This window comes from Ictidomys tridecemlineatus, chromosome 2 (assembly GCF_052094955.1).
Source record: "Ictidomys tridecemlineatus isolate mIctTri1 chromosome 2, mIctTri1.hap1, whole genome shotgun sequence".
Taxonomy (NCBI): domain Eukaryota; kingdom Metazoa; phylum Chordata; class Mammalia; order Rodentia; family Sciuridae; genus Ictidomys; species Ictidomys tridecemlineatus.
Window position 1 is genome coordinate 167,149,240 of NC_135478.1, and position 9,275 is coordinate 167,158,514.

Sequence of the window (9,275 nt, forward strand, 5' to 3'; positions counted from 1 at the left end):
AATTTCAAGAAGACAAAGTGACAAATATATAAGATGCTCAAAACTTTCAAATCTCACAGGAATTGAGGTTTCATTTTGGGGAAAACAAGTAAACTCATGAAATATTTTCTGCTCATGTTCTTGGAAATTGTCATATTTGTGTACTTTATATCACAGTTCACAAGTGAACCATAAATTCTACCAACAATTAAATTTTTCTTAAGTTGTGCCTTTTAATTTACCTGTGTGTTCATTTCCTTCCTAAAGAATAGAATAATGTGTGCCCCCATTTTAGAAGTTTGGAAAGAAAAAAAAAAACATGAGGGTAGTAGTGACATTTGGAAGACATACTTTTTTTTAATGAAATTTAACTCTGATACCATTATTTTTAGTGATCTTGCTATTTCTCAAGAATTTGGTATTAGAAGGTAGCATTTTGAAATGCTATTTGTCAAGAATTTGATATGTCAAGAGCTTTGTAATGTTGTGAACAACCAATATAAAAAAAAAGAAAAAAAAGAATTTGAGATTAAAGATGACGTTTTAAAATACACACACATACACACATAAATTTGAAACCAGTTTTGTTGAAAAATAAGTATTTTTGAGTGTGTGTGTAGTGGTTAAGAGCAAGGATTCCAAAATATATATGTTGTGTAAAAATATTTGTTCTGCTAACTAACTGCATGACGTTGGGATAGCTATGTTGACTCTACTGTTTTCTATTACCTAATAATAATAATAATAATAATACTTAAAAATAGTGTTGATAGATTAAAAACATGTTAAGAGTTAAAAATAGGGAATAACACATTAGGTCATTCCATACTAATGGAACTATTTATATAGGAGAAAAATAACTTAGGTATTATTTAGGACAAATAAATGCTAAGCAAACCATGTAAAGCAAAGTTAAATTATCAATTTAAACTTGTGAATGAATCGGTAAGTTTTAAAATTTATGCCAGATGGGAGCCACAATGAATTATAGGATGCTAGAACTATTTCTAAAACATGCCTCTTTTATGAAATTTTAAAATATACCATAAACCTTAAATTAATTATTCTCATAAGAACAACTTAATTGATATCTGCACACTCCCTTATTCCTATTTCTGTGCAATCTGAATTGGCCTCAAGTTATAGTGATTTCTTTAAAAATCTTACCACCTAGGATAAAAAAAAATACCAGCTGACTTGAATTCTTTAAAGATAAGTGGCTTTATGAAAAATAAATTCAAGCTGGGCACACACTATAATCCCAGTGGCTTGAAAGGATGAGATGGGAGGATGGTGAGTTCCAAGCCAGCCTCAGCAATGGTGAGGTGCTAAACAACTCAGTGAGACCCTGTCTCTAATTAAAACACAAAATAGGGCTGGGGATATGGCTCAGTGGCTGAGTACCCCTAAGTTCATTCCCTGGTATCCCCCTGCCCCACAAGAAAAAGAAAAAGAAATTCACGGTTAAAGATGGCTTTGATAGGGGAAGAAATCTCTTCTCATTAATTTATATGATCAAATATTAATAGTAATACCAGCAATGGAAACAATTTTAAACATTTTAATTTAAAATACTGAAACCACTATTTAGGAAGTTCTCTAGGATAATATAAAAATGTTACAAATATGTGTCTTTGAGACCTGAAGACCCAACTGGATAAAAGTATAAAAATATATAGTCAAGTATAGATTATAAATTCAAGTCTTTAAGAAAAAGTGTATCCTAGTTGGAAGTTATCCATGATTAGAAGTGTCTAACAAATCAGAGGGGAATATATTTATTTGTTTATTTATTTAATGAATAGGGTTGTTAGAATGAGGTGTTTTTTAAGAAGAATTTTTTAATTAATTAATTTTCCAAATTTAATCACCTGTCACTTAATTGCAGCACCCTTTTCTTTGCCCTAACTTTGGTATTCCCTCTCTTGTGTTCTCACTTTCACTCTTAAATAAAGAATTGGTGGGGCTGTGGTTATGGCTTAGTGGTAGAGCACTCCCCTAACATGGGTGAGGCACTGGGTTCCATCCTCAGCACCACATAAACATAAATAAATAAAAATAAAAGCATATGTCCACCTACAACAAAAAAAGCAAATAATAAAAAAAAAGAATTGTTTATCTGGAATATTTCTTCTTGTTTTTCGTGTCAATAACCTCCTGGGGTTGGCTATGCTCCAGGAAGCACAGAATAAAGACTTCCTTTGCCATGTAGCAAGATTCTGACAAGTGGGATATGAGTAGAGGTGCCTTAAGGAAAATTCAAGAAGTGTTTAAAATAAACATTGACTTGAGCTTGGAAAAGAATATAGAATCTTTATATTGGCATCAACTGGCAAGAAAGGGCTAGAGTCCCTGATAATAAGGGGTCGGAGACCAGTCTTAACGCTGATTCTAACTCAATGAGAAAGAAATTTCTGAACTGTTTAAACCACTAATGTTCTGGATTTTCTGTTAATTGTAGCTTAATTTTTCTTCCAAAGTAAAAGTCAGTTCACAGAGTTGAAAGTATGGTTCAAATTAACCATATTGATAAACAATGTATCATTGAGGGAATAAAATAAAGGGAAAAAAGTCTTTCATGAGAATCTATTGCCTCAAAAATTAGTCTGGGACTTTGTGCATGTGAACTTACTCATTCCACACATTCAGATCTTTTTCTTTGATTGCAGACTGAAAATAGGATTGCCAGTGGAAAACTTAGTATAGAGCAGAAACTAAAGTTAAAGGGAAAGTGAAATCTAACAGAACTCCAAAGTGGTGATAATTTCTTTTTTTTTTTTTAAAGAGAGAGAGAGAGAGAGAGAGAGAGAGAGAGAGAGAGAGAGAGAGAATTTTTAATATTTATTTTTTAGTTCTCGGCGGACACAACATCTTTGTTGGTATGTGGTGCTGAGGATCGAACCCAGGCCGCACGCATGCCAGGCGAGCGCGCTACCGCTTGAGCCACATCCCCAGCCCAAGTGGTGATAATTTCTTATTCAAGTTCAGATATTCAAAAATCATTCTTCACCGGAGTAAATTCTTCCTTCAATAGTGCTTCTTTGAACAAAGGAGGTGATCTAAGATTTGTAGTTTCTCAAGCTTAAACAATCTTGTTATCCTATTTAAGGACAGAAAAAGACAAAATTATAGATGCAGCTTTGGGTGTTAAAGAGAAAACAACAACAGCAACAGGACAAATATTTAAAAGCTTTTACTCCTATAAATGTCATCTTTATGAACTTAATAGGAAAGATAAAATGATCATAATCAATCATAGTTGATTATAATTTATGTTTTTACTACTAGAATAGAAGTATTTATTTCAGTGCACAATGTTTTTATTGTGTGAAAGGGTAGTCATGATTCTTTTCATTTGAATCCAAGGCCTCACATATGCTAGGCAAGCAGTGCCCTGTATCCCCAGAACATGAATGTCTTCACTTAGAAGTAAGAATTTATACTGTCTTCCAATGTGTTTTGCATCTAATTTCCAATAAAAAATTTTAAAACTACATTTAAGTTTTATCCTTGTTCATTAACTATATTCTCAAAAATCTAATAAGAGAATATTTTTTAAAATTTATTTTGAGATCTATGTATACTTAATGAATTCCATTAGATATTATCTATAGAAGAAAAAAGTTATAATATTTTATCTTCATCTTTATGACTTTTATATCATATTCCATTAATATTTTATATAAGGTTTTTTCTCAATTCTCCAATAAAGAACATTTTTAAATAATAAAAGAAGACAAACACCAAAAAGAAATACAGTTAAAGAAATGACTAAGTAAGTTAAATGGAGCCACTTGCCCTTCACAAAATCATTTGTTTCAATAAAACAAAAACAATAATATGTGACCTGTAAAACTTGTAAGATAAGTCATAAATAGGTCATAAAATGATCTTTACTTTTTCAAATTTAAGTTCAAAAGATTATCTATTTATACATTCTGGATATTAGGGATCTATCTGATGTGTGAGGGGTAAAAATTTGTTCCCAGGATGTAGGCTCTCTATTTACCTCTTTTATTGTTTCTCTTGCTGAGAAAAAACTTTTTAGTTTAAGTAAGTCCCATTTGTTTATTCTTGTTGTTATACAATGGAGTATTATGCAGCACTAAGAAATGATAAAATCATAGAATTTGCAGGGAAATGGATGGCATTAGAGCAGATTATGCTAAGTGAAGCTAGCCAAGCCCTAAAAAAAAATGCCAAATGTCTTCTTTGATATAAAGAAAGCAACTAAGAACAGATCAGGAAGGAAGAGCATGAGGAAAAGACTAACAGTAAACAAAGACGAATGGGGGGAGAGAAAGGGAGAGAGAAGGGAAAGCATATGGAAATGGTAGGAGACCTTCAATGATACACAAAAATATAAGAAGTTATGATGGGCAAGGGGGAGGGGGAAAAAGGGGAGAGAATTGAACAACTGCAGAGGAGGCAGAGAGGGAAGATGGGAGGAGAGGGGAGGGGGGATAGTAGGGGATAGGAAAGGTAGCAGAATATAACAGTCACTAATATGCCATTATGTAAAAATGTGAGTATGTAACAGATGTGATTCTGCAATCTGTATTTGGGGTAGAAATGGGAGTTCAAAACCCAATTGAGTCAAATGTATGAAAGATGATTTATCATGAGCTCTGTAATGTTTTGAACAATCAATAAAAAAAGATTATCTATTTATGAAGATTTAGATTAAAGAAATATTGAGTTTGGACTAACTTTATGTTTATTTGGGTTTAAAAGATACAGTAGTCAATATTGATGATAATCATTTTCTTCATTTTGTAAATGACTCACTGCAATAAAAATATAATAAAACTGATCAAAAAAGTAATGCTGTGTCATGAGATAAATATTTAGCTAGTGCGAAAATTTATATGTAAACTCCAGAAGAATATAACAAAAATGTTACTTATTTACTTTAAAAAAGTATTACTTTATTAAACCTTAAAATGTAGCTTTATTCTTAAATTGAATAATGAAGTACATTAGACATAATAGTATGTCCTTCTTAGTCCTCTTTGTAAGACTTAGATAAACATTAAAAGATTGATTCTAATCTGTACAGGGGAAGTGTGATTTTACAATGAGGGTAAACATGTTGCTAATTCCATTACATACATTTAGCTGATATAATTAACTTAAATTGAGAAAATTTAAGATTTTGACTGGCCCAACGGAGTTTTTTTTTTTTTTAATCAGACCTTTCACCTCTATTTTACTGGTTTGACTCCTAACTAGATTAAAAGTGACCAAAAATTGTTAACACATGATGCTACTTGATAGCTTATCAGAAATTTGTTGGTGGTCTAACCTTAGTCCTATAGACAGGTATTCACATAATTAAAAAGGCCATCAGAATTTGCAATAATTTAGCCTTTTATGTAGCCTCAAAAGCAACACAAGAATTTAAAAAAAAACCCTCAAGAATCAAATGTCTTTTGTTAAAATATGTCCCCAAAATATTTTATATAAAAATAATTTGAAATATTGAAGAAACTCTATAGTGTAATTTCTTTGATCAATTATTCATTTCAAATAATATGATCCTTTGAATTAGTATTTGGATATAATGGGAAAAATCTGATCATAGATATTTGGGTAGAATTATAACAAAATCTGGTGCATGTACATGTATTAATGAATAGACTTCCCCCAAAATGTAAATAGATTTTCTCAAGTCACCCATCCAAAGAATTAAACATAATATTGCCTTTTTCATCTAAATACAATTTTAAGTACAATAAAATTAAATTTAAAATATCTATTTTATACTGTCAATTTAATAAAAAAAAGTTTAACATTAGTAAACTGAACTTTTTTTATAAATAAAATAGACCTGAGATTAAAGTATAAAATATACTTGAGTGAGAATTTAATTTAAGCTAATTCAAATAAACTCAAACCAGAGAATCTGAAAGTCTTATATTGAAAATATTCTTTGTTATTTCCGCATACAATGTCCCTTTTTCCTGATGCTTACATTTTCTTCTTTAACTTGTGGTTATGTTTTCTCCATTTTAATCCAATTAGGGCTGGAGAAATTTTTTTATAAAACATTAAATTTCATATTGAGTATCTTCAGTGAGGATTTTTCAGTGTATTTCATTAAAAATATTGATCCCAACATTCATTCATAGGTCCTAGTTTTACCTTACATGGTGATATTTAAAAAGAATATAATCTTTTCCCCAAAAATAATATTTTAAATATCTACTTTTCAGATATCCTCACCTACTTCCCATGACTACAGAGCAAACAATTATAGAGCAACAATAAAGCCCTGGATTGCCACATTCCCAAGACCTGTGCATTTACCTTTAACATATTGCATTCACACTGCTAAGAGAAAAAGGATAGTGGTTTATAAAGTGGAAAGAAATAATTAAGCACATGTTGAAGAAAAACTGTGAAGACACTATTACAGACATTTACAGAGACAAGGTTTGTGCAAGGAAATCATTAGAAAATAGCAGCAGGTTGGATGGGATATGGTAAGAATAATGTACAAATCACATGACTGGATAGGTGTTGCAGGATCAAAGAGGGAGAAGAAGCTAAATGAACCCCAGATTCCTAGTTTATCATATTGTCTCAGTGTAGTTCAATCAGCCACAGGAGGAAGGGCAGATTGCCCATCTTGATGGATACAGCTCTTCCTTGTATACCAGTAGCCCAAAGATAGAGAGAGTCTATTCTCAAGATAAAACAGAAAAGTGTGGTCGGGGGGAGGTATCAGAGAATTGTATTGTAGTTTAATACATTTAAAATCTTAGGTAGATGGAACATATTCTAGAATTAAATTCCAAATGAAATTTAACACAGTCTGATGAACATGTGAAGTTATGTTTAAGAAATAGGTCAGCATTCCACCTATAAAGCAACAAGGCGTTCAGCAACTTTAGATTTTCTTACAACGTTGTACTATTGCAAAACATATGAGTTGTGACAATAAATTGTGCTAGTTAAAATTTAAATTTCCAATGTGCTATGGAATCTTACTGGAGTTTTTAAAGAAAGACTGTGGGTCTTGAAAGATCATTCATGGAACTGTGGAGATAGTATGACAAATTAAGAAGTTGAGGGCTGCAGAAATTGAGATTTGTCCACAAATTCAGAGGTAGTCAATGGCAAAGTTAGAGACCAAATCCAGAAAGGTGGAAAGGATCAAATTTGAAATATTTTAAACCAATGGTTTCATGCTAGTTACATCTCAGATGCTCCAGTTTTCATATAATGCCTCTTGACCTCATGTCTGTTAAAGGATTCTTATCCTGCTTTTGTTCTTTAAAAATATCAAAGCAGGGCTGGGGATGTGGCTCAAGCGGTAGCGCACTCGCCTGGCGTGCGTGCAGCCCGGGTTCGATCCTCAGCACCACATACAAAACGAAGATGTTGTGTCTGCTGAGAACTAAGAAAAAATAAATAAATATTAAAAAAAAATATCAGAGCACTTTTGAAACAAACAACACAGTGTAATTGACTTTTTTTTCATTAAATAACAACCTATACCCATAGGGTCTGTCCGCACGTTAGGAAAAACTGAAACTCGGGACATGTAATAGTATTGAACAACCCAGTTTATGTGGACATTATATCTGACAATAAGCACAATTACATTTTTAAAAATATTTTTTTCAGGCAGATGTAAGATTCACAGCATAAAATCAATTGCACCGAACATCAAAATATCAGGTCTCTTACAGATTACTTTAATTCATACAGGAACTAATGGTTATCTCTGATGAGTGAAATAAGAAATAAGATTGGTATGAATAAGAGGAAGTGGTGAGGTGCTCCTGGTAGGTGAGGTGCTCAGCATTCTGCAAGCATCTGGATAGCACATCAATCACATTATCTTACTTTCAGTCTCTGACCTCTCACCCTTGCCTTATTGCCAAAATGTTGCTGTCTAACAAGTTGACTCTGGACAAGCTGGATGTGAAGGGAAAGTTGTTATGAGAGTTGACATCAATGTTCCTATGAAGAATAACCAGATAATGAAAAACCAGAGGATCAAGACTGCTGTCCCAAGCATCAAACTTTGTTTGAACAATGGAGCAACTCAGTTGTCCTCATGAGCCATCTGGGCTGGCCTGATGGTATCCCCATGCCTGACAAGTACTCCTTAGAACCAGTTGCTGCAGATCTAAAATCTTGGCTAGGCAAGGATGTTTTGTTCTTGAAGGAATGTGTGGGCCTAGAAGAGAGAAAGCTTGTACCAATCCAGCAGCTGGGTCTGTTACACTGCTGGAGAACTTTTGCTTTCATTTTGAGGAAGAAGGGAAGGGAAAAATGCTTCTGAGAATAAGGCTAAAGTTGAGCCAGCCAAAGTAGAAGCTTCTTTAGCTTCACTTTCCAAACCAGGGGATGTCTATGTGAATGATGCTTTTGGCACTGCACACTGAGCCCACAGCTCCATGATGGAAGTCAATCTTCCACAGAAGACTGGTGGTTTTTTGATGAAGAAAGAGTTGAGCTATTTTGCCAAGGCCTTAGAAAGCCAAGAGTGACTTTTCCTGGACTTCATAGGCGGAACTAAATTTGCAGACCAGATCCAGCTGATAAATAATATGCTGGAGAAAGTCAATGAGATGATTATTGGTAGTGGAATGGCTTTTACCTTCCTTAAGATTCTCAACAACTTGGAGATTGGCATTTCTCTGTTTGATGAAGAGGGATCCAAGACTGTCAAAGACCATATGTGCTAAGCTGAGAAGAATGGTGTGAAGATTACTTTGCCTGTTGATTTTGTCACTACTGACAAGTTTGATGAGATGCCAAGAGTGGCCAAGCCACTGTGGCCTCTGGCATACCTGATGGCTGGCTGGACTTGGACTGTGATCCTGAGAGCAGCAAGAAGTATGCCGAGGCTGTCAGTCGGGCTAAGCAAATTGTATGGAATGGACCTGTGGGTGTCTTTGAATGGTGATTTTTTTCCAGGGGCTGTATCACTATCATAGGTGGTAGAGACATGTCCACTCGCTGTGCCAAATGGAATACAGAGGATAAAGTCAGCCACTGGTGGTGGTACTAATTTGGAGGTCCTGGAAGGTAAAGTCCTTCCTGGGGTGGATGCTCTCAGGAATGTATAATATTTTCCTGCCTTTGGTTTCTTTGCATAGCTCCTAAGTCATCTTAGCATTTTCCACATCTCCAGTTGGCATTAGCTAAAATCTCCCCTGACATCAAGATTCAGGTAATGGCCAAGAGAGGTACTACTAGGAATCCTTAAACAGTTATATGGCATCTCATTTCATCTTTACTGCACCCTGGTTTGCCTCTATTCTTCAAGATCTCATTTA

The 9,275-nt window shown here is 33.7% G+C and overlaps 1 pseudogene; it reads left to right on the forward strand.

The window, feature by feature from the left end:
- Positions 1-7,872: 7,872 nt before the first annotated feature.
- Positions 7,873-9,065, forward strand: LOC101969841 (phosphoglycerate kinase 1 pseudogene; annotated as a pseudogene).
- Positions 9,066-9,275: the final 210 nt, after the last annotated feature.